The 24,756-nt window shown below is 41.0% G+C and overlaps 2 long non-coding RNA genes across 2 annotated transcripts; one reads left to right on the forward strand and one right to left on the reverse strand.

The window, feature by feature from the left end:
- Window positions 1–2,185: 2,185 nt before the first annotated feature.
- On the reverse strand, window positions 2,186–6,725 carry LOC125231856. The gene is made up of 6 exons (XR_007177676.1): window positions 5,824–6,725; window positions 5,370–5,439; window positions 4,770–4,851; window positions 4,476–4,545; window positions 3,618–3,686; window positions 2,186–3,344 (listed from the first exon to the last, which is right to left on the reverse strand). It is a non-coding gene; the product is annotated as an uncharacterized LOC125231856 (long non-coding RNA).
- Window positions 6,726–14,526: 7,801 nt separating this feature from the next.
- On the forward strand, window positions 14,527–16,820 carry LOC125231926. The gene is made up of 5 exons (XR_007177685.1): window positions 14,527–14,584; window positions 14,664–14,854; window positions 15,728–15,918; window positions 16,522–16,712; window positions 16,792–16,820. It is a non-coding gene; the product is annotated as an uncharacterized LOC125231926 (long non-coding RNA).
- Window positions 16,821–24,756: the final 7,936 nt, after the last annotated feature.

The raw sequence follows: 24,756 nt of genomic DNA on the forward strand, positions 1-24,756 counted from the left end.
CCAATTAGCGTAAGTTGTTAACAAAAAATAACTCGCTGTCAGTTTTGTGACGACAATTAAGCATACAATCTGTCTAAAAATTCACTTTTTTGACATTCTGAATGTAGATTATCGCTAAACTGAACCACATTCTCAGAAATAAATGATTATGATTATGATTAATGTTTATGTAATTAACACAAAAACAATATTTTTATAGTTTCATGCTTAATTATCATCACAATCTGACAGTGAGTTAATTTTTGTTAACAACTACGCTACTTGGGGGGTCCCTAATTCTAAAAATGCCCAGGTATTCAAATAACCTGTCTCAGACTGCGGGCACAATTGTCAAAATCAAACATACCGCCTGGTTTTGATTTATTTTGAAAAAAAAAAATATGCCTATAAAATAATGAAACTATATCTTGTAATTTGTTTTAATTGCTCAAAAATTTACTGCCATTTACATCTTGTCAGTGAAAATTGTTTACAATTTACTAGTAATACAATTGACGACCGGTCTGGCGCAGTCGGTAGTGACCCTGCATTTTGCGCCGCGTTCCCGGGTTCGAATCCCGGTAAGGGCATTTATTTGTGTGATGAGCACAGATATTTGTTCCTGATTCATGGATGTTTTCTATTATATATAAGTATTTATATATAGAAGATGGAATTTTTATTTTCATTTAAAAGTATGTCCTATAATTAAATACAGCATAATATTACAAAATAAAAACTAAACTAAAATTACACTAAAAATAAACGACGTACAAACTAATATTAAAAACAAACAACTCAAAAATATAAACAATTTAAACTAAAAAACCGCTCCCAGCCGTTCCTGATGCAAAAGTGCCCAAAACGCTCACTGCATTCCCGCGTTGGATTACAATGGAAAGCTTTTATACAGGGTGGCCAGAAATAAAGTGCATTCCCGTCGCCAGTGAGTTTTTGGGGATCAGAATAGGCCCCCTGGGTGGTTTTTTTTTTTTTCGCTCCAACTTTTGGAACGGTTAAAAAAGTAATAATTGCGTTAGGTTCAATGACCGAGCGTAAAAGTTCATTCATGAACAGGTTTAGAGTGAAGTTGGCTGCGAGTGTTTTGACATGAAAAGATAACCTCATAATTTAATGTTCTAGCAGCTCGAAACCTTGAATTATTTGGAAGGAAGACATGCGGATTAAGTTGTTTGTGAGATTTAAACGTAGCACATTGATTTGCGTAGGAAAACTGTCGCAAATAAGATAATAAAAACTACTTACGTGTGTTTGCTTCGTCCGCACTTTATTCACTCATCACCTTTAACACGCACTATCGACCAATTAAACACTCACAACTTTGCGAAAACATCAATACACAGCACTTTTCACAAAATAAAACACACTTTGGAACAGTTTTTTCTTAAAAAGTTTGTGTAACGTAAACACTTCGACGCAAATAAGAAACAATTTTACAAACCATAGACAACTGGCTCGCACGTTCGGATACGCAGTATACGGAAATACAATGCCCATGGAATATGAAAATACAAGTTGTTTTTAATAAATCAATAATTACAATCAATTATTTGTAAAATAATTATTCATAGGTCATCCCATTACTATCCTGTAAGTGGGAGCGAGAAAGAGTTATTTTTTGCTCGTTGTCACTTACCGGTGCGGTGCGGTCGTGCGTTAGTTAGTTAACACACGGCCGCTCCGTGAATTTTTTCACGTAAGTAAGAGCGAGCGTTCTCACTTACAGCGTTAGAACTATTACGCGCGTTATGCGAGATTCAGAACCTAATTGGCAATCGGATTGTCCCGTCTGAACTGGACTGACGAAGTGATGTAGGTACCCAGTTGAACTGCATGAAATGTAGTAGGTACGAACAGTATGTACGAGGAATGGGTGAAATAATAAATGAATACTCCTCTGAAACTGGTTTTCTTTATTATTTTTTCTACTGCCTTGTTGTTATTCGTTATTTACAGTGTCGTGCATAGATCGTTAAAACTCTACATAAAAGATGCCCGCCCCCGCCCGGCGGCCCGTGCACCCACGCATACGATATAGCTCTTAAAGCATTGTTAGGTAGCCTTTAAGGGATAAAGCGGGCCGCGGGGCGCCCAAATACAGGAAACAGTGCGAATTTCACGAAAGTTATTTTAGAAAACTATTAAAAAGTAAGTGCATGGTCGTAGAAAAAGTATTGTATGCAACGGTGTTTAACTGAGTCAAAAAATACTTCGCCTCAAATTGTTACCCACGCCACTTGTCTTTTTTGACCTCCTTTAAACGCCTGTTGCATAAGAAAAACAAACGGATGATTTATTTTTTATTTTTCTGATAACTAGCTACGGATATAAGGAAGGAGGAGATAGGTGCATCGGAGTACTAGTCGGCCTAGTACAAGAGAGGAGGAAACATTATCTAGCCTGCGAAACAGCCGTCCCTTTTTGATAAATACTTACATTTTGCACCTCGCACTCGCAGGACTGAGATTTTGGGGAAAGGTAGAAAGCATTGCACTTCGCTGCTACCAGCACGATTGGGGATAACAGGGAAATGGAATAGCACAGGTGAGTTTTGGTAAGTAATATGCTAAAATTGATTACATTTACAAATGCTTATGTTACGTTTAGTTAACACAATCATCATAAATCGCCGCAGATGTTTACAATTTTATGGGTCTTAATTTATGGTAAATTTTATGTTTTTAACCTTTTGAACGCCAAATACAGCAAATGACGTCAACGGAAAACCGTGCCACTGACGCCACGGGGGTAAATTAAGGATGGGTAAAGAAATTATGCTAACATAAAAGTGGCGTCGTGGTCACGATTTTCCGTTTAAGTCTCTGGCGGCCAAAAGGTTAAACTGTCTCACAAATACTTTGTTTGGTGTTACTTTACCCTAAATAAGGGTCATTGGAAAAAGGCATGACAATCCATAACTTTTATGAACAGAATATTCTGACATTTGCGATATGCATTCGAAAAACTTTAATAAACGTTGTTGATATTGCCAAATTGCGGGAGCATGTGTGCACAATTTCAATTAAATTAATTACCTAATACAACTAACTAACTGATAACTTATTTGTCAATCAAAAATTCAGTAGTTACATGACAACACACGTTACATTACGTTACAAGTTACATACTAGAAAAAAATACATTAACAATAATATTATGCTTTTGCTTTCAAAGGAGCGTGAGTGTGCTGATAAAGCGCGTTCTTCTCCCTGAATCGGTCCAAGTATTTTAATATTAGAAGTCAAATCTCATAGAGCAAAACTCTTGTCCGGGCAAAGCTATGGTGGCGCCATCTAATGCACACTTGCATTCAAGTTGCCAGCTTCTTCTTCGTTCTACTGCATCTGGAAAAAGTAAATATTGTATCAACAATTTACATTATCGTTATTAAAATTGCATTCCACTATTACTTATTAATAATACGTTCGGGTATGGAACATATTTCTACGCCGTTAATGAAGATGAAGACAGACAGAGGGCGCTGGGTTACCAAATGCATTTTTAACGACTACTGTGTTTATTTCATATCTCCTACAGACTATGTAGTACGGGTGCCGATTTGGGTGATTGCCAAATCAGACTTCTGTTATATCAACTGAAGTAGATAAATTACATACCTAGCGACCCTAGCGACCGCTCGGCTGAGTTACTGCGATTCTTCCTCATTCCACGCCTCAGTATTGACCCTGCAAACAAACAGTGATTAATTTATTACTTAACTAACGCCCATGGACGGCGTTTCTACCTACCTACCTACCTACTTACTATGTTACGAGTACTGTGTTTATTTCATATCTCCTACAGACTACACTGCTGGTGCAGATTAGAAACATAATGATTCGCGTCAACGGTGACAGACGGTTTGACGCATCATAGTAAAATCTAGTAATGACAAGGGTGTATTTACGATACCATGCGACGGGTTCTGTTTAGTTGAGTTGCAGCCGGTAGGCGCCACCCACGCGTCGTACTCAGCTAAAGTAGATATCAGATTTTTAGTTTTATCCTACGACTAAAAGTAAAGTACCTTTCTAACATTTCACTTCATTAGCTACCTGTAGGCCTAGCACATGATGGCCGCGAGAGTATGTCGCCGCGAGATAGACTACCTGTCCTTATGTCATTAATACAGTTAGAAGAAGACGTGTCATCTATCTCGCGGCGACATACTCTCGCGGCCATCATGTGCTAGGCCTACTGATCTGTAAATAGCACTGACACATGTTGTTCCGGCTGAGTAGGCACTTTTTTTGTCTGATTGTTCCCCAAGTAAATAAGTTTATCACCAAATCAGACTTCTGTTATATCAACTGAAGTAGATAAATTATGATTTAGCAATAAAGCCTTTCTTACTTTATGTCGGAACCACCTGGCAGGTGTTATGAATGACAACTGTGACTAAATAATAAATCAATGAAAATTAAGACAGACAGGGGGCGGTAGGTTACCAAATGCATTTTTAATAGATTACATACCTAGCGACCCTAGCGACCGCTCAGCTTGAGTTACTGCGATTCTTCCTCATTCCACGCCTCAGTATTGACCCTGCAAACAAACAGTGATTAATTTATTACTTAACTAACGCCCATGGACGGCGTTTCTACCTACCTACCTACCTACTTACTATGTTACGAGTACTGTGTTTATTTCATATCTCCTACAGACTACAGTGCTGGTGCAGATTAGAAACAATGATTCGCGTCAACGGTTACAGACGGTTTGACGCATCATAGTAAAATCTAGTAATGACAAGGGTGTATTTACGATACCATGCGACGGGTTCTGTTTAGTTGAGTTGCAGCCGGTAGGCGCCACCCACGCGTCGTACTCAGCTCGGTTTAGCGCCTGCGCCTGTGTGAAATGCGTAAGTAGATATCAGATTTTTAGTTTTATCCTACGACTAAAAGTAAAGTACCTTTCTAACATTTCACTTCATTAGCTACCTGTAGGCCTAGCACATGATGGCCGCGAGAGTATGTCGCCGCGAGATAGACTACCTGTCCTTATGTCATTATATCAATACAGTTAGAAGAAGACGTGTCATCTATCTCGCGGCGACATACTCTCGCGGCCATCATGTGCTAGGCCTACTGATCTGTAAATAGCACTGACACATGTTGTTCCGGCTGAGTAGGCACTTTTTTTTGTCTGATTGTTCCCCAAGTAAATAAGTTTATCACCAAATCAGACTTCTGTTATATTAACTGAAGTAGATAAATTATGATTTAGCAATAAAGCCTTTCTTACTTTATGTCGGAACCACCTGGCAGGTGTTATGAATGACAACTGTGACTAAATAATAAATCAATGAAAATTAAGACAGACAGGGGGCGCTGGGTTACCAAATGCATTTTTAATAGATTACATACCTAGCGACCCTAGCGACCGCTCAGCTTGAGTTACTGCGATTCTTCCTCATTCCACGCCTCAGTATTGACCCTGCAAACAAACAGTGATTAATTTATTACTTAACTAACGCCCATGGACGGCGTTTCTACCTACCTTTCTAACATTTCACTTCGTTAGCTACCTGATCTGCTGTAAACAGCACTGACACATGTTGTTCCGGCTGAGTAGGCATGAACTTCTGTTATATCAGATTAACTAGCTAATAAATTATGATTTTTAGTAATAGTATATCTATTACTGTTAAAGGTTTTACCTTATGTTGGAATCACCTGGCAGAGTAGGTACTGCTTGAGCCACTACTGTTTGAGTAGTCGGTACTGTTTGAGTAAGTGCTGCTTGTTGCTTCATATTAACTATCTAGCTCCCTGTCAATGTAATCATGTAGTCCTAGTCCACCTTAGAAAAAAATAGTACCTGCTTTTTCGAATCCGATTTTCTCTCCATGTTACTAACTTAATGTTTGTTTATTCCAAAGGCAGCGATACACTCGATCCACTAAAACGTGGTTAAAATACACACTATTCATAGTACATATTATGAATAATCAAAATAAACACGGACATGTTGTCAATATTTTGCCGAAAACTGCAAAACATCGAAATGTCACTCCTCTATGATTTTCCGTTTCACGAAATAATTTCGGATTCTGAAAATTTTTCAAACTTAACTTTAGTTACAAGACAAAATAAACAATAATAGTAATGCAAAGATTCAATTAAATAAAATATCAATGTATTGTTGTTTTGTACTTGTCTTTACTTCTTCTAATAAAATTAAACAAATTAGTTGCGTCAAACAAATCGCTATTCAAAAATATTTTGCATGATCCCCAACGCACGAACGTTGCGCGAGCGATTCGTCTGAGACGGACGTGACGTATTCGTTGCGCCATATTTGAATGATCACTCAGTTTATTTACTAATACAAATACGTATTCTTTTTCTGTTTGATTTTGTAAGATTTATACTAATTTTGTACCTTAGGCATCTTTACAAGTACATTAAATTCCAAAAATCTAAGCAGGTAGAATGCACCGTCATTTCCTCATAAAATGTTGAAATTAGCGCCTTTTCATAGGACAAAATCGTTTGCCAATAGGAAATTTGTAGGTAATTACGGTATGTACGTATAAGAATCTTCTAGTATTTTGAATTTCTTTGATTAGTCGGTTTTGGTCGATGCTCTCGGTTGTTTCGTTTGTGAATTTAGGATCTCCTTGCATTGTGAAAATCGTTGTTTGTGTTGAGCGAAAGGTTTTTTGATTAGAAGATTTGTGATTGTGCTGTGTAAAAGTGTTCTGAGAGGTGATTTTGAACTGATTTGAAAGTGTAGTAGACTAGATTTAGAATAGGTTACTTATTATTTAGTAGGTAGTGTAGCATAGTTCTAGGTAGATTAGGTTAGGCTTAAAATAGTTCTAAAAATGCCGCGCTATACTAATGTCCAACGTGGAGCGATGGCCGCTATTTATTATGGTGCCGCTAACCAATGTACGGCGGAGGCGCGTCGGATTTACATGGAAAGGTTTTGCCAAAATAATGAGCCCGTCCCTAATGTGCGAACCATCCTACTTGCTGCATACGCCTTTCGTGCGGGACCGCGAAACGAACTACCCCCGGGACACCATCATGATAATGGTCGTCCTGAAAATTTGGAGGTAGCCGATCAGATAGTCGAGCACTTCTTAGAAAACCCCTCGGACAGCCAAAGAAAATACTCTGCGGAAAGTGGAATCCCGCGAAGCACTATTGGGGCCAAATTGCGGGAACACGGGTTCCACCCATACAAAATCAAGAAGGTACACGATATTCTTCAGCCGGATCGCGAAAAACGGCAGCAATTTTGTCAGTGGCTGTTGGAAAATAGAGAGCGCCGAATCTTGTGGACAGACGAGTCAACTTTTCAACGAAACGGGGCTTTTAATCATCATAATGAGCATCATTATGCTACTGAGAATCCGCATAAAACGAAAGTAACATACTTTCAGCACCGTTTTAGCAGGAATGTGTGGGCTGGCATTCTGCATGAGAAAATTTTGGGTCCTGTTTTCTTAGATAGGCTAAATGGACCAGCCTATTTGGACTTCCTGAGGGGCGATTTTGAGGCCCAACTAGTCGAGGCCGGCGAAACGGGCGAAGGCATAACATTTATGCATGACGGCGCTCCAGCTCATTTCTCACAAGCGGCACGTGCCCACCTGGACGAGAGATTCGGGCGCAACAATTGGATAGGGCGGGGCAGTGAACTCGTAGCATGGCCGCCAAGGTCCCCCGATTTGACACCGATGGACTTTTATCTGTGGGGCGACGTCAAAAGACTGGTGTACGAGAATCAACCGCCACCAGAAAATGTTGGCGAGTTAGAAGTTCGAATAAGGGCGGCATTTGAACAAATAAAGGCGAATCGGAACACTCTGCAGCGAGTCGCGCGACATGTCCGCAAGCGGGCTAGATTGTGTATTGAAGAAAGAGGCGGGCACATTGAACAATACCGATAATTAGTAAAGGTGAGTTGCAAAATACTTTATTTAAGGAAAACTACATTATTTAGGTACTATCTACATTCTGTAATTATGAAGCCTCCGCCACATATCGACGCCACACTTTTAAAAAAACTTGTATCTTTTTCTGTCAATGAAAAGATAATTGTAGTAAGTAAAGTATGTATGTAATGCACTAGCCTTAATGACTTTGAGAAGCAGTGTGATACTAGATTTTTTTATATGAGCGAGGTGCTATGCGAACGTGACACGCGCTTAAAGCTCGGCCACACATGCGCGTTTAGATAGCGTAGGCGGAGCGGTAGCGGAGCGTCAGCGGAGCGCAACGATAGCGTTGCGCCGGACGAACGTTTGGCGTTGCACCCAGCGGCCCGGCGTCCGCTGGGCGCAACGCCAGCGGGAACTTAAGAGCGCGGATTGCGAGCGGAATGCGCGGATTGCAAGCGGAACGCCGGCGCACCGCTATCATTGCGCTAACGCTACGCTATCAAAACGCTTCATGTGTGGCGGAGGCTTTAGGCATAAAATACACATAATAATACAAGCGACGCAAGTACATTTTGTATAGGAAAGACGTAAGACGCGTCTCTTAAGACGTAAGACGCGCCTTATGTCTTGCGTCTTACTTACGGACCGGCCACATCAGAGCGTCGCGTGTCTCGGGGCGCGCAACGGACGTCCGCGAAATGTACTGAGGAGACGTTTTTTGAATTACACTCAGGTGGCATGGCGCGGACGTCCGTTGCGCGCCCCGAGACACGCGACGCTTAAGTGGGAACGCTGGCTTACGCCTTTCCTATACAAAATGTACTGAGGAGACGTTTTTAGGGTTCCGTAACTTAAAAAGGAAAATGAAATGAAAATGAAATGAAAATAAAATATGACATTGATCTCATTATTGTTAGAATAATGAGATCAATGTTATCTTTATGAAATAAATAAATATTATTATTTGTATGTCTTACCATATCTCGGGACCATGGGGTCCCGGACTTTTGGGAGGCATGTGTGGGGCCGAAGCCAACAGCACAGAGGCCCTTTTAGACACTTTAATCTAAAGGCAAGGGATATACAAGGGATATTATTATTATTATTTTCATAATCGCTTATAAAATAATGTTAGTACTTAAAAACTAGATTCGATTTCACATTTAATATTATTTTGTTAAATACAGGACAGCACACATGATTTGCAATCATCTTTAGGATGAAAATGAAATGAAATGAAAATGAAATGAAATAAAAATGAAATACACAGGAGTTGATAAGAAATGAAGTTGATGCGGGCGGACCTAAGACAAATTAAGTGGTGTGATTTGCTGTGGCACTGGGCTCATTTTGCATATTGCCATTTGGACAGCGGATTCGTAGATCAATCTCATTGATAAGTGAAGGTGAGTTACGAACTGTTTTTGTATCCTACGTACCTACATACCTTTGAACTAGCTAATAATAAAATATGTGTAATTTTAGATACCTTATCAGTGTAAGTCGAGGCGACATACATCAATAAGCCAGTTGTTGCCAACCGTTGATGAGAAATGAAGGTGATGCGGGCGGACCTAAGACAAATTAAGTGATGTGATTTGCTGTGGCACTGGGCTCATTTTGCATATTGCCATTTGGACAGCGGATTCGTAGATCAATCTCATTGATAAGTGAAGGTGAGTTACGAACTGTTTTTGTATCCTACGTACCTACATACCTTTGAACTAGCTAATAATAAAATATGTGTAATTTTAGATACCTTATCAGTGTAAGTCGAGGCGACATACATCAATAAGCCAGTTGTTGCCAACCGTTGACGAGAAATAAAGTTGATGCGGGCGGACCTAAGACAAATTAAGTGGTGTGATTTGCTGTGGCACTGGGCTCATTTTGCATATTGCCATTTGGACAGCGGATTCGTAGATCAATCTCATTGATAAGTGAAGGTGAGTTACGAACTGTTTTTGTATCCTACGTACCTAATACCTTTGAACTAGCTAATAATAAAATATGTGTAATTTTAGATACCTTATCAGTGTAAGTCGAGGCGACATACATCAATAAGCCAGTTGTTGCCAACCGTTGACGAGAAATGAAGTTGATGTGGGCGGACCTAAGACAAATTAAGTGGTGTGATTTGCTGTGGCACTGGGCTCATTTTGCATATTGCCATTTGGACAGCGGATTCGTAGATCAATCTCATTGATAAGTGACGGTGAGTTACGAACTGTTTTTGTATCCTACGTACCTAATACCTTTGAACTAGCTAATAATAAAATATGTGTAATTTTAGATACCTTATCAGTGTAAGTCGAGGCGACATACATCAATAAGCCAGTTGTTGCCAACCGTTGACGAGAAATGAAGTTGATGTGGGCGGACCTAAGACAAATTAAGTGGTGTGATTTGCTGTGGCACTGGGCTCATTTTGCATATTGCCATTTGGACAGCGGATTCGTAGATCAATCTCATTGATAAGTGAAGGTGAGTTACGAACTGTTTTTGTATCCTACGTACCAACATACCTTTGAACTAGCTAATAATAAAATATGTGTAATTTTAGATACCTTATCAGTGTAAGTCGAGGCGACATACATCAATAAGCCAGTTGTTGCCAACCGTTGATGAGGGCGGATCTAAGACAAATTAAGTGGTGTGATTTGCTGTGGCACTGGGCTCATTTTGCATATTGCCATTTGGACAGCGGATTCGTAGATCAATCTCATTGATAAGTGAAGGTGAGTTACGAACTGTTTTTGTATCCTACGTACCTACATACCTTTGAACTAGCTAATAATAAAATATGTGTAATTTTAGATACCTTATCAGTGTAAGTCGAGGCGACATACATCAATAAGCCAGTTGTTGCCAACCGTTGATGAGAAATGAAGGTGATGCGGGCGGACCTAAGACAAATTAAGTGGTGTGATTTGCTGTGGCACTGGGCTCATTTTGCATATTGCCATTTGGACAGCGGATTCGTAGATCAATCTCATTGATAAGTGAAGGTGAGTTACGAACTGTTTTTGTATCCTACGTACCAACATACCTTTGAACTAGCTAATAATAAAATATGTGTAATTTTAGATACCTTATCAGTGTAAGTCGAGGCGACATACATCAATAAGCCAGTTGTTGCCAACCGTTGATGAGAAATGAAGGTGATGCGGGCGGACCTAAGACAAATTAAGTGATGTGATTTGCTGTGACACTCTGGGCTCATTTTGCATATTGCCATTTGGACAGCGGATTCGTAGATCAATCTCATTGATAAGTGAAGGTGAGTTACGAACTGTTTTTGTATCCTACGTACCTACATACCTTTGAACTAGCTAATAATAAAATATGTGTAATTTTAGATACCTTATCAGTGTAAGTCGAGGCGACATACATCAATAAGCCAGTTGTTGCCAACCGTTGATGAGGGCGGATCTAAGACAAATTAAGTGGTGTGATTTGCTGTGGCACTGGGCTCATTTTGCATATTGCCATTTGGACAGCGGATTCGTAGATCAATCTCATTGATAAGTGAAGGTGAGTTACGAACTGTTTTTGTATCCTACGTACCAACATACCTTTGAACTAGCTAATAATAAAATATGTGTAATTTTAGATACCTTATCAGTGTAAGTCGAGGCGACATACATCAATAAGCCAGTTGTTGCCAACCGTTGATGAGAAATGAAGGTGATGCGGGCGGACCTAAGACAAATTAAGTGGTGTGATTTGCTGTGGCACTGGGCTCATTTTGCATATTGCCATTTGGACAGCGGATTCGTAGATCAATCTCATTGATAAGTGAAGGTGAGTTACGAACTGTTTTTGTATCCTACGTACCAACATACCTTTGAACTAGCTAATAATAAAATATGTGTAATTTTAGATACCTTATCAGTGTAAGTCGAGGCGACATACATCAATAAGCCAGTTGTTGCCAACCGTTGATGAGAAATGAAGGTGATGCGGGCGGACCTAAGACAAATTAAGTGATGTGATTTGCTGTGGCACTGGGCTCATTTTGCATATTGCCATTTGGACAGCGGATTCGTAGATCAATTCATTGATAAGTGAAGGTGAGTTACGAACTGTTTTTGTATCCTACGTACCTACATACCTTTGAACTAGCTAATAATAAAATATGTGTAATTTTAGATACCTTATCAGTGTTAGTCGAGGCGACATACATCAATAAGCCAGTTGTTGCCAACCGTTGATGAGGGCGGATCTAAGACAAATTAAGTGGTGTGATTTGCTGTGGCACTGGGCTCATTTTGCATATTGCCATTTGGACAGCGGATTCGTAGATCAATCTCATTGATAAGTGAAGGTGAGTTACGAACTGTTTTTGTATCCTACGTACCAACATACCTTTGAACTAGCTAATAATAAAAATAAGCGCGTTACAAAACACGGAGAAACTAAAAAGCCAAAAATAATAAACCTTTCAATTCAGATTTCTTATCGTATTGCAATAAGCTAAACATCCAAATTATAAACAAATCAATTATTTTTGTAGTCGGTACCAGACCTGTTCGTCGCCTTGCTATTGCCTGTTTGCCCCACCCAACCATACACAGGCTGGTACCGACTCCAAAAATAATTGATTTGTTTATAATTTGGATGTTTAGCTTATTGCAATACGATAAGAAATCTGAATTGAAAGGTTTATTATTTTTGGCTTTTTAGTTTCTCCGTGTTTTGTAACGCGCTTATTTTTGAAGGCGGTTTTATTTTTTGTTAAAAAGTTTATTTATTTGTTGATTTTTAGTGGTTCCTAGTGATATTATATGTATCAGTCCGAATACATGTACAGTAGTGAAAGAATTATCCTTAAACTCCTAACCATTGAGGAGTTGACCTTCCATCATCAGCTCAGTTGATTTTTAGTGGTTCCTAGTGTTATTATATGTATCAGTCCGAATACATGTACAGTAGTGAAAGAATTATCCTTTAACTCCTAACCATTGAGGAGTTGACCTTCCATCATCAGCTCAGTTGATTTTTAGTGGTTCCTAGTGATATTATATGTATCAGTCCGAATACATATACAGTAGTGAAAGAATTATCCTTAAACTCCTAACCATTGAGGAGTTGACCTTCCATCATCAGCTCAGCCACATAAAATTATTACCATCAGACGTAAATACTGGTGTACCTTTGAAAAATAGACTAAAAACATTACATGTGCCTATAACATTTGAAGAGTTCCCTCGATTTCTCCAGGATTCCATCATCAGACCCTGACTTGGTGCCAATGGGACCATCTCGGGGTTATACCGGTTCGATCAAAAAAAAAATTTTGAAAATCGGTCCACGATTCTCGGAGATATCGAGTAACATACATACAAAAAAATAATAAAAAAAAAAAACATTCAGTCGAATTGAGAACCTCCTCCTTTTTTGAAGTCGGTTAAAAATATGTGTAATTTTAGATACCTTATCAGTGTAAGTCGAGGCGACATACATCAATAAGCCAGTTGTTGCCAACCGTTGATGAGAAATGAAGGTGATGCGGGCGGACCTAAGACAAATTAAGTGGTGTGATTTGCTGTGGCACTGGGCTCATTTTGCATATTGCCATTTGGACAGCGGATTCGTAGATCAATCTCATTGATAAGTGAAGGTGAGTTACGAACTGTTTTTGTATCCTACGTACCAACATACCTTTGAACTAGCTAATAATAAAATATGTGTAATTTTAGATACCTTATCAGTGTAAGTCGAGGCGACATACATCAATAAGCCAGTTGTTGCCAACCGTTGATGAGAAATGAAGGTGATGCGGGCGGACCTAAGACAAATTAAGTGATGTGATTTGCTGTGGCACTGGGCTCATTTTGCATATTGCCATTTGGACAGCGGATTCGTAGATCAATCTCATTGATAAGTGAAGGTGAGTTACGAACTGTTTTTGTATCCTACGTACCTACATACCTTTGAACTAGCTAATAATAAAATATGTGTAATTTTAGATACCTTATCAGTGTTAGTCGAGGCGACATACATCAATAAGCCAGTTGTTGCCAACCGTTGATGAGGGCGGATCTAAGACAAATTAAGTGGTGTGATTTGCTGTGGCACTGGGCTCATTTTGCATATTGCCATTTGGACAGCGGATTCGTAGATCAATCTCATTGATAAGTGAAGGTGAGTTACGAACTGTTTTTGTATCCTACGTACCAACATACCTTTGAACTAGCTAATAATAAAATATGTGTAATTTTAGATACCTTATCAGTGTAAGTCGAGGCGACATACATCAATAAGCCAGTTGTTGCCAACCGTTGATGAGAAATGAAGGTGATGCGGGCGGACCTAAGACAAATTAAGTGGTGTGATTTGCTGTGGCACTGGGCTCATTTTGCATATTGCCATTTGGACAGCGGATTCGTAGATCAATCTCATTGATAAGTGAAGGTGAGTTACGAACTGTTTTTGTATCCTACGTACCTACATACCTTTGAACTAGCTAATAATAAAATATGTGTAATTTTAGATACCTTATCAGTGTAAGTCGAGGCGACATACATCAATAAGCCAGTTGTTGCCAACCGTTGATGAGAAATGAAGGTGATGCGGGCGGACCTAAGACAAATTAAGTGATGTGATTTGCTGTGGCACTGGGCTCATTTTGCATATTGCCATTTGGACAGCGGATTCGTAGATCAATCTCATTGATAAGTGAAGGTGAGTTACGAACTGTTTTTGTATCCTACGTACCTACATACCTTTGAACTAGCTAATAATAAAATATGTGTAATTTTAGATACCTTATCAGTGTAAGTCGAGGCGACATACATCAATAAGCCAGTTGTTGCCAACCGTTGACGAGAAATGAAGTTGATGCGGGCGGACCTAAGACAAATTAAGTGGTGCGATTTGCTGTGGCACTGGGCTCATTTTGCATATTGCCATTTGGACAGCGGATTCGTAGATCAATCTCATTGATAAGTGAAGGTGAGTTACGAACTGTTTTTGTATCCTACGTACCTACATACCTTTGAACTAGCTAATAATAAAATATGTGTAATTTTAGATACCTTATCAGTGTAAGTCGAGGCGACATACATCAATAAGCCAGTTGTTGCCAACCGTTGATGAGAAATGAAGGTGATGCGGGCGGACCTAAGACAAATTAAGTGATGCGATTTGCTGTGGCACTGGGCTCATTTTGCATATTGCCATTTGGACAGCGGATTCGTAGATCAATCTTATTGATAAGTGAAGGTGAGTTACGAACTGTTTTTGTATCCTACGTACCTACATACCTTTGAACTAGCTAATAATAAAATATGTGTAATTTTAGATACCTTATCAGTGTAAGTCGAGGCGACATACATCAATAAGCCAGTTGTTGCCAACCGTTGATGAGAGCGGATCTAAGACAAATTAAGTGGTGTGATTTGCTGTGGCACTGGGCTCATTTTGCATATTGCCATTTGGACAGCGGATTCGTAGATCAATCTCATTGATAAGTGAAGGTGAGTTACGAACTGTTTTTGTATCCTACGTACCTACATACCTTTGAACTAGCTAATAATAAAATATGTGTAATTTTAGATACCTTATCAGTGTAAGTCGAGGCGACATACATCAATAAGCCAGTTGTTGCCAACCGTTGATGAGAAATGAAGGTGATGCGGGCGGACCTAAGACAAATTAAGTGATGTGATTTGCTGTGGCACTGGGCTCATTTTGCATATTGCCATTTGGACAGCGGATTCGTAGATCAATCTCATTGATAAGTGAAGGTGAGTTACGAACTGTTTTTGTATCCTACGTACCTACATACCTTTGAACTAGCTAATAATAAAATATGTGTAATTTTAGATACCTTATCAGTGTAAGTCGAGGCGACATACATCAATAAGCCAGTTGTTGCCAACCGTTGACGAGAAATGAAGTTGATGCGGGCGGACCTAAGACAAATTAAGTGGTGCGATTTGCTGTGGCACTGGGCTCATTTTGCATATTGCCATTTGGACAGCGGATTCGTAGATCAATCTCATTGATAAGTGAAGGTGAGTTACGAACTGTTTTTGTATCCTACGTACCTACATACCTTTGAACTAGCTAATAATAAAATATGTGTAATTTTAGATACCTTATCAGTGTAAGTCGAGGCGACATACATCAATAAGCCAGTTGTTGCCAACCGTTGATGAGAAATGAAGGTGATGCGGGCGGACCTAAGACAAATTAAGTGATGTGATTTGCTGTGGCACTGGGCTCATTTTGCATATTGCCATTTGGACAGCGGATTCGTAGATCAATCTGATTGATAAGTGAAGGTGAGTTACGAACTGTTTTTGTATCCTACGTACCAACATACCTTTGAACTAGCTAATAATAAAATATGTGTAATTTTAGATACCTTATCAGTGTAAGTCGAGGCGACATACATCAATAAGCCAGTTGTTGCCAACCGTTGATGAGGGCGGATCTAAGACAAATTAAGTGGTGTGATTTGCTGTGGCACTGGGCTCATTTTGCATATTGCCATTTGGACAGCGGATTCGTAGATCAATCTCATTGATAAGTGAAGGTGAGTTACGAACTGTTTTTGTATCCTACGTACCTACATACCTTTGAACTAGCTAATAATAAAATATGTGTAATTTTAGATACCTTATCAGTGTAAGTCGAGGCGACATACATCAATAAGCCAGTTGTTGCCAACCGTTGACGAGAAATGAAGTTGATGCGGGCGGACCTAAGACAAATTAAGTGGTGCGATTTGCTGTGGCACTGGGCTCATTTTGCATATTGCCATTTGGACAGCGGATTCGTAGATCAATCTCATTGATAAGTGAAGGTGAGTTACGAACTGTTTTTGTATCCTACGTACCTACATACCTTTGAACTAGCTAATAATAAAATATGTGTAATTTTAGATACCTTATCAGTGTAAGTCGAGGCGACATACATCAATAAGCCAGTTGTTGCCAACCGTTGATGAGAAATGAAGGTGATGCGGGCGGACCTAAGACAAATTAAGTGATGCGATTTGCTGTGGCACTGGGCTCATTTTGCATATTGCCATTTGGACAGCGGATTCGTAGATCAATCTTATTGATAAGTGAAGGTGAGTTACGAACTGTTTTTGTATCCTACGTACCTACATACCTTTGAACTAGCTAATAATAAAATATGTGTAATTTTAGATACCTTATCAGTGTAAGTCGAGGCGACATACATCAATAAGCCAGTTGTTGCCAACCGTTGATGAGAGCGGATCTAAGACAAATTAAGTGGTGTGATTTGCTGTGGCACTGGACTCATTTTGCATATTGCCATTTGGACAGCGGATTCGTAGATCAATCTCATTGATAAGTGAAGGTGAGTTACGAACTGTTTTTGTATCCTACGTACCTACATACCTTTGAACTAGCTAATAATAAAATATGTGTAATTTTAGATACCTTATCAGTGTAAGTCGAGGCGACATACATCAATAAGCCAGTTGTTGCCAACCGTTGATGAGAAATGAAGGTGATGCGGGCGGACCTAAGACAAATTAAGTGATGCGATTTGCTGTGGCACTGGGCTCATTTTGCATATTGCCATTTGGACAGCGGATTCGTAGATCAATCTCATTGATAAGTGAAGGTGAGTTACGAACTGTTTTTGTATCCTACGTACCTACATACCTTTGAACTAGCTAATAATAAAATATGTGTAATTTTAGATACCTTATCAGTGTAAGTCGAGGCGACATACATCAATAAGCCAGTTGTTGCCAACCGTTGATGAGAAATGAAGGTGATGCGGGCGGACCTAAGACAAATTAAGTGATGCGATTTGCTGTGGCACTGGGCTCATTTTGCATATTGCCATTTGGACAGCGGATTCGTAGATCAATCTCATTGATAAGTGAAGGTGAGTTACGAACTGTTTTTGTATCCTACGTACCATCATACCTTTGAACTAGCTAATAATAAAATATGTGTAATTTTAGATACCTTATCAATGTAAGTCGAGGCGACATACATCAATAAGCCAGTTGTTTCCAACCGTTGATGAGGGCGGATCTAAGACAAATTAAGTGGTGTGATTTGCTGTGGCACTGGGCTCATTTTGCATATTGCCATTTGGACAGCGGATTCGTAGATCAATCTCATTGATAAGTGAAGGTGAGTTACGAACTGTTTTTGTATCCTACGTACCTACATACCTTTGAACTAGCTAATAATAAAATATGTGTAATTTTAGATACCTTATCAGTGTAAGTCGAGGCGACATACATCAATAAGCCAGTTGTTGCCAACCGTTGATGAGAAATGAAGGTGATGCGGGCGGACCTAAGACAAATTAAGTGGTGTGATTTGCTGTGGCACTGGGCTCATTTTGCATATTGCCATTTGGACAGCGGATTCGTAGATCAATCTCATTGATAAGTGAAGGTGAGTTACGAACTGTTTTTGTATCCTACGTACCAACATACCTTTGAACTAGCTAATAATAAAATATGTGTAATTTTAGATACCTTATCAGTGTAAGTCGAGGCGACATACATCAATAAGCCAGTTGTTGCCAACCGTTGATGAGAAATGAAGGTGATGCGGGCGGACCTAAGACAAATTAAGTGATGCGATTTGCTGTGGCACTGGGCTCATTTTGCATATTGCCATTTGGACAGCGGATTCGTAGATCAATCTCATTGATAAGTGAAGGTGAGTTACGAACTGTTTTTGTATCCTACGTACCATCATACCTTTGAACTAGCTAATAATAAAATATGTGTAATTTTAGATACCTTATCAGTGTAAGTCGAGGCGACATACATCAATAAGCCAGTTGTTGCCAACCGTTGATGAGGGCGGATCTAAGACAAATTAAGTGGTGTGATTTGCTGTGGCACTGGGCTCATTTTGCATATTGCCATTTGGACAGCGGATTCGTAGATCAATCTCATTGATAAGTGAAGGTGAGTTACGAACTGTTTTTGTATCCTACGTACCTACATACCTTTGAACTAGCTAATAATAAAATATGTGTAATTTTAGATACCTTATCAGTGTAAGTCGAGGCGACATACATCAATAAGCCAGTTGTTGCCAACCGTTGACGAGAAATGAAGTTGATGCGGGCGGACCTAAGACAAATTAAGTGGTGCGATTTGCTGTGGCACTGGGCTCATTTTGCATATTGCCATTTGGACAGCGGATTCGTAGATCAATCTCATTGATAAGTGAAGGTGAGTTACGAACTGTTTTTGTATCCTACGTACCTACATACCTTTGAACTAGCTAATAATAAAATATGTGTAATTTTAGATACCTTATCAGTGTAAGTCGAGGCGACATACATCAATAAGCCAGTTGTTGCCAACCGTTGATGAGAAATGAAGGTGACGCGGGCGGACCTAAGACAAATTATGTGGTGTGGTTTGCTGTGGCACTGGGCTCATTTTGCATATTGCCATTTGGACAGCGGATTCGTAGATCAATCTCATTGATAAGTGAAGGTGAGTTACGAACTGTTTTTGTATCCTACTATCAGACCGTTGCGTGTCTCGGGGCGCGCAAAGGGCGTCCGCGCCACGCCACCTGAGTGTAATTCAAAAAGCGTCTCCTCAGTACATTTTGTATAGGAAGGACGTAAGGCGCGCCGCCAAGCGGCGCGGCGCGCGCCCCGCCGCCGCCACGCCACCTGGGGCGCGTCTTACGTCTTTCGTATACAAAATGTACTGAGGAGACGTTTTTTGAATTACACTGAAGCGGCGTGGCGCGGACGCCCGTTGCGCGCCCCGAGACACGCGACGGTCTGGTGTGGTCGGTCACTTAGGTGTTCAATAATTACATACGTCACACCTTTTGTGTTTTTGGAATGTTTTTCCAACCAGGCCCCATAGCCGAATGGCATTTCGGCGACGCGAAACGCCCTCGAAACGCCCCCGCGCGTCGTAAGCCTCCGCCACACATAAAGCGTTTTGATAGCTTAGCGTTAGCGGAGCACAATGATAACGTTCCGCTCGCAATCCGCGCCCGTTACGCCGTGTCTTGCGTGACCGTCGCGTCTCATACTTCCATATCGATAAGGTTTGATTTCGTATGCGTCGCATCGCCGTCGCGCGACCATCGCGCGACCGCCGCCGTCGCGTCTCATATTTCCATAACGATAAGGTTTGCTTTCGTATGCGTCGCGTCGCTGTCGCGCGACCATCGCGCGATCGTCGCCCACGCAAGCCACGGCGTTAGTTCCCGCCGGCGTTCGTCCGACGCACCGCTATCGTTGCGCTCCTCTTTTATTGTTTACTTTTCTCTTCTTTTCCTAATTCATTATTTTATGTTGGTAGAATCTTCTAATTCGCACTGGTAAAGTAGTTTGCCGTTTTAATAATGACATTGAATCGTAAATGTTTACTTAATTGACGAATTTGATTTATTTTAATGTTTTCCAGTTAAAATTTTCCTCGTGTTGGTGTGGTGAATTTTTTTATGTTTCACGCTGTGGAAAAAATTGTTTAACGTACGAGCTTTGACACCCTCGCAACGCTCAAGATTCCACATGTTGAACCAAGAAAGTGCTTTACAGAAAAGTGGTATACCACTTTTTTGGCTGACTGTACCATAAACGGCTCCTTTTTATTAGTTTGGTTAAAAATAAAATATGTCCTTTTAATTCAATCAATTGAATCAATTCAGCTTAGGTACCTACTGATATCGACACGTACTAGTAGGTACTGCTAAATTGCATAATAATATCACAGCGCATGGCGAAAAATAAAATGGCGGTTCCTTTAGCGCCCGCGGTGAGCAAGCGTCAGAAGTCGGCATTTGTCAAAGGCTTTGTGATTCGCCGATCAAAATTATCGCTAATTCAAAGGAAAGTCATTCCAGTTTAGGCCCTCTGTCTTTGTAATAAGGTGCATGTAATAAGTATGAACATGTGTTCAGCGACAATGACGCGTTAAACCTCTTCATACTTGCACAGGCATAATAATTAATAAAACACATCCATTGGTCACATATTTCAAATAGCGCGGGAAAACTGCGAACGACCGGGCCGCGCGACCTTCACGACACGCCGGCACTCAGTCTTTTTTAACCACTAGTTGCGTCTCAAAAGGGCACGCGGCACTCGGCGCGTTGTGTAAAAATATGATTTAACTGTGTAAATGTGCTAAAAAAACAGTCTTGTGTCAACTTATGTTCTTTAATTGAGTGAAGATATCAAGTGGAAATATGAATTCACTCTACTTCTCGATCTCAAGGCCGTAACCGAAAGAAACAACGGTTTGCAAGGCAAGTACTGTGTCATTGTTTATGTGTCCAATACGATATTTACGCCTGAACATGGGAATTTATCAATACTAACTAGTGATTTTTGGTCGGCTAATAGAGCAAATTCCGCGTCGATCGGTTTGGGGCATCTTGCTCATAACATAATTATGTGACTTTATTTTTAACTTCACTTTAATTAATGTTGATGCTAGTTACTCATGAAAATGATTTGGCATATGACAAACACCGCTCAGCTTTGTTCTTCGACAATTCCCTTGAGGGCTTCGTCACTCCAGTCCAGCGTTAGGTACCTACTCGAGATGAGACACCCGGGCAGAGTTCTCGAAATCTGCGAAACTACTTCATCTCGTTCAGCAGTTCAATATCAAACGCGCCCTTCTCTGCTAGTTGCATACAACTACTAGACTCATATCGAATTTGGCACAATAAATGATTGTCTTCTGTAGTATTTTACATAAAAACCCATATTTATTAGATTTTGGGTATTAGAACTGTATTATGTATACGTGTTTTCTATTAAAATGTGTGTATTTTTTTGGCCACCAAAAACGGTGTCAGCGGTGTAGTGACGTCATCGAATGTGAACTTACTTCATGTCAAAACAATCACTGACATGATGAACTTTATGCCTGTTATTTTCGACTCGTACCAATAAGTTTTTCGGAACTTATGTGCGAAATGTCATTTGATATTTCGCACATAAGTTAGCTTAGTTAGTTAGTCGCACATAAGCACGAGCAACTTGGTCGCCCATGGGCGCGCACCCTTACACATACTTTAAAAATCATTCATTCGTTCATTCAAACCGGCCAAGAGCGTGTCGGGCCACGCTCAGTGTTAGGGTTCCGTAGTTTTCCGTATTTTTCTCAAAAACTACTGAACCTATCAATTTCCAAACAATTTTCCTAGAAAGTATTTAAAGTTCCACTTTTGTGATTTTTTTTCATATTTTTTAAACATATGGTTCAAAAGTCAGAGGGAGGGGGGGGACGCACTTCTTTTTCCTTTAGGAGCGATTATTTCCGAAAATATTAATATTATCAAATTTTTGAAATATGAGCCAAAAACCAAAATATTTACCTTTTTAAATACAAATAAACATCACAATGATATGGAAATGGATAGAAAAATATCCTGTACAATGTACATGGAAAAAGTTTTGGGCCCTTAAAGAGGTTATGAAAGGCAATTTACCACTAAAACTAAAGCAAAAGGTTATGGATACATGCCTCTTACCATGACACTGTTTGCGTTGCATGCGTTCATAGGTTACGGTGACCGCTTTCCATCAGGCGGACCGTATGCTTGTTTGCCACCGACGTAGTATTATTAAATTATTATTAATGCCTTACATATGCATGCTAAACATGAAAATTCACTGATCGGGCAAAAATCAAAATAAATACATGTCAGCGGCGTATGTAGAGGAGCATATTTTAAGTATAGCCTATTAACATAGCTGGGCACCGTTAATCAAATAGTTAACTTCGATAATCGTTAATCCGTTACTATAAAATTTAACTTCGTTAATCGTTAAAGCGATACATTTCAATAAAATTAACGGAAGACGGATTAACTTTAAATCGATAATCCGTTAATCGTGATAAAAAAACATTTTACTGTAGCTAGTTGCATCAGTTATTAACTATTAAGTTTTTGGGTACGTTTATTATGTTACTGTAAAAGACCGAAGATCGCCAAAATCTCTTGAAAAATCCCAGCTGCACGATCCACGGTAACTTGATAGATAGCGCGGTCCGCCGAACTCTGGCTTGATGCGTCGGTTGCGCGATTTATGTGCCATGCGTCGTGCCTGATGGTTTACATTCTGTTTCGCGGTTAGTGATGGGTGCAGTAGGACTAATAAACTTTAGCAGGTCTCGAACAAGTGATCCAAAGGCACCAATTGATATGTAGACTGTGAATTTTCGGGAAAATCCTAGGTTTCGCCGTACTCCGGCCTTTTACAGTAGCGGTCAGAGCAAGTTTTACTCGGCGCGTGCGGAACTAGATTAACGATTAACGGACTCGAAGAAATTTAACGGAAGTTAACTAATCCGTTAACATTTTTTAAAGTTAACTTAAAAGTTAATCCGTTAACCAAAATGTTAACTTCGTTAATTAACGATTAACGGATTAACGAGTTAATGCCCAGCTATGGAGGTTACTGCCATTCACCTATAACTTTCGCAACGACGGAGTTAAATTACCTGGGTACTTATTTTCTTTCCAGGACCATCGTCGAAAAATATGCGTACATTCTCACCAGTACGTACCGAGCGAGCGAGTAGCGAGCAGGCGGGTGTGTCGTCCACGCCACTGTCTTTACGATCATTTACAGTTTTCTAAGTATGAAAGGGTTTTGTTTTTGTTAGGAAGGGATTTGTGTGAAAGGTGTTTGGTGAATGGGTGCAGTGACTGTTGCAGTGAGAACGAAGTTAAAAAAATACGACAGGTGATTTTGACATGTTCATGAAAGTTATAATTTTAGGTTTAGTGTAGAATAGGCAAATTAGGTTTAGCGTAGATTATGTAGTAGGTAGAGTAGAGGTTTAGCTTAGATTTAGGTACGTAGGCTATGTTAGGTTATTTTCAAGAGAGCATAAAAGCGCTGCAAACTTGTATCCCTACTGGCTGCTTGGCGTTATCATCGCGGTGTCTGTCCATCGGCCCGCCGCCCGCCGCTCGCTATCACCGCGGTGCCCTCAGTCCATCGGCCCGCCGCCCGCCGCCCGCCGCCTGCCGCCCGCCGCTCGCTATCACCGCGGTATCATCTGTCCACCGCCGCGCCGCTCGCCGCTCGCAATCACCGCTCGCTACTCGCTATCACCGCGGTGCCCTCAGTCCATTGGCCCGCCGCCCGCCGCCCGCCGCTCACTATAACCGCGGTATCATCTGTCCACCGCCGCGCCGCTCGCCCCTCGCAATCACCGCTCGCTACTCGCTATCACCGCGGTGCCCTCAGTCCATTGGCCCGCCGCCCGCCGCCCGCCGCTCGCTATCACCGCGGTATCATCTGTCCACCGCCGCGCCGCTCGCCCTCGCAATCACCGCTCGCTACTCGCTATCACCGCGGTGCCCTCAGTCCATTGGCCCGCCGCCCGCCGCCCGCCGCTCGCTATCACCGCGGTATCATCTGTCCACCGCCGCGCCGCTCGCCCTCGCAATCACCGCTCGCTACTCGCTATCACCGCGGTGCCCTCAGTCCATTGGCCCGCCGCCCGCCGCCCGCCGCTCGCTATCACCGCGGTATCATCTGTCCACCGCCGCGCCGCTCGCCGCTCGCAATCACCGCTCGCTACTCGCTATCACCGCGGTGCCCTCAGTCCATTGGCCCGCCGCCCGCCGCCCGCCGCTCACTATAACCGCGGTATCATCTGTCCACCGCCGCGCCGCTCGCCCCTCGCAATCACCGCTCGCTACTCGCTATCACCGCGGTGCCCTCAGTCCATTGGCCCGCCGCCCGCCGCTCGCTATCACCGCGGTGCCATCTGTCCATCGTTCCGCCGATTGCTATCACCACGGTGTCATCTGACCGTTTGTGGTGACTTCAACAGAAAGGTAAATAAACTTACTTAATAAGTAATCTAGATGCATAAAAAGCTGGATCCA

This window comes from Leguminivora glycinivorella, chromosome 12 (assembly GCF_023078275.1).
Source record: "Leguminivora glycinivorella isolate SPB_JAAS2020 chromosome 12, LegGlyc_1.1, whole genome shotgun sequence".
Taxonomy (NCBI): Eukaryota; Metazoa; Arthropoda; class Insecta; order Lepidoptera; family Tortricidae; genus Leguminivora; species Leguminivora glycinivorella.